The 2,365-nt window shown below is 37.6% G+C and overlaps 1 pseudogene; it reads right to left on the bottom strand.

Moving 5' to 3' along the window:
• Positions 1-834, bottom strand: LOC114682742 (annotated as a pseudogene).
• Positions 835-2,365: the final 1,531 nt, after the last annotated feature.

Genomic DNA, 2,365 nt, shown 5'->3' with positions numbered 1-2,365 from the left:
TTAAAGAAAAGCAGGAAGCTCAGAGTAGAAGGAATGGTCAAATATAAGAGATGATAAGGGATATCTGGGTGAGGGCTGCAGATTTTCCTGCTTGTAGGAAGGATAGCAATGAAACAGTGGGACTGATTCAACGGGAGCATGTCAGAATGTCAGAGCTCGTGTGGTCCACAGCATGGATGCTGCTGACCTTTTCCTCTACTGTGAACATATCTGCCAAATCCTGCAGCTGAATTACTCCAAGAACTGAGGATTCAACACCTAACCCAAGTCCAAAGCTCCAGTGCTGGTTGATCTGACAGTAATTCTTTTCCTGTGGAGAACAATATTTAAGATATGTTGTGGGTACTTCTGAATAAACTCGACAACCTAGTGGGTTGCATCAATTTGGAAAAGAATCAGAGCTGGATTACAATTGATGTTGTTTAGGTATAAAGGATAAATCTGTTTTTCCAATGTTAGGATAAGCTTTTTCAGCATGTGTGTTGCATATCTAAAATCCCCTGTGTAGAGAATTGTTCCAAAGTATCCTTCAATTAGAAATATGACAGAACCAGGGCAGTGATTGCCTCCTCTGATGGCTTTGTCTTGCTCAATTTCATCTAGGCAATACACGGCTCTCAGAAACCTCCAGAATTTGGATCTACTGCTTATTTATATTCATCAGTGGAGGTGATGAATGATGAGGTGGGCAGTGATTGGGGAGCATTGTGCCCAAGTGCTAAGCAGGCCCACTGTGTGGTGGGATTGCATGTTGGACAGGATGCAGAGCCATGCGGAGCTCAACAAGGGCTCCAAACATTTACAGTAACAGATATTTGGGGAATTATACTGCATTTACAGTGGTGGGGTTGGAGAGTCATCATTGGGGTCTGCATAGGGACTGCACTTCTTGAACTTTCCAGGAAAGAATGATATGCCTCATATAAACATAGCTAGAAGTCTTAGTGAAAACCAACCCAGAAAGGGAGTAACTAAAGTGAGCAAAAACAAGGAGGTAGACACATGCACATCATCAGGGATAGAAGCACCCATCCCAGGAGAAGCCCTGAGAGCATCACTCCCATCCATGCTCTAGTGCTAAAACTCAGCTTGTACTTTGTCAAAGCCCATTATAATCTTTAAACAGGTAGGAGAGAGAAGACATTACAGGCAGTAACAACTAGAACAGCAACAACAAAACAAAAGCAGAAGACAGAAATGTAATCTAAAATGATTTAGAAAAGCTGCATCAGTAAAACAAGAAGCTCATATTTTAAGAAGGAGATTAGAATGAAAATTAGCTAATGATACAGCTCTGTGGGCTGAAAGTGAAATTAGAATGTACTATAGGGATGTTGAAGAAATTCTTAGATACTATTCAGTAGAGTTATTATCCATAATGGGAATATATACAGTTTAAACTGTATTCTAGCTACAATTCTACAAACATTTGATGCTTTATAACAATCTAATATGAATAATATTATACATAATTATTAGATTTCTACAAGGTATCAATTATATTTCTAAATGACAGATAGCCTGTAAGGTTATGTAATCAGATATTTATGTGCCCCATTTTTGTTAGGATTAACTATTTTTCTTACAAATTTGTTGTTTGTGTTTAACTGACTACAGTGAGCCACATGTAAATTGTTGAAAGCTTTAGAGAAATGGTTCTCAACCTGTGGGTTACAACTCCTCTGGGGGTCAAATGACCAATTCACAGGGGTCACCTAAGACCATCTGCATATCAGATATTTACATTATGATTCCTTACAGTAGCAAAAGTACAGTTACAAAGTAGCAACAAAATAATTTTATGGTATGGGTCAATACAACATGAGGAACTGTATTAAGGTGTTGTAGTATAGGATGGTTGAGAACCACTGCTTTAGTATAAGAAAAACAAGTCACACCTACTTTGTATGCCATAGGCATTATCATTAATCTGCAAATTTACTAATACATTTGCATAAGGAAGTAATTGACCTTGAAGGCTTCTATATTCCTTTTGGCAAGTCTTCATCTTCCCCAACTTGCATTCAGGTAGTGTTTAGCTCTGTAAGAATGAAATCAGTTTTGAAAGTGATACCTACATCAAGTTTATAAGTAGAAAGCACATAATGCAAGATTTAGTCTGTGTTCATGTTATCATATGTCCTGCTCAAGGATATCTATTTGTTCTGTTCTCTGGCACTTAACATCTTTATGTTCCCACTATTTAGCCTGTGGATTCAAGTTCAAGCATTAACTGCAAACACAGCTTGCCTCCACAATTTTACAGGAATCAAAGCAATTCATTTTATGTATGTGTGTACTATTCACTTAACTTCTCTTTATCTGTGTATAGGTACCTAGAACATTCATTTTATTAACTTTATAT

The sequence above is a fragment of the Peromyscus leucopus genome, chromosome X (assembly GCF_004664715.2).
Source record: "Peromyscus leucopus breed LL Stock chromosome X, UCI_PerLeu_2.1, whole genome shotgun sequence".
Taxonomy (NCBI): Eukaryota; Metazoa; Chordata; class Mammalia; order Rodentia; family Cricetidae; genus Peromyscus; species Peromyscus leucopus.
This window is presented reverse-complemented; position numbering and strand designations above follow the sequence as displayed.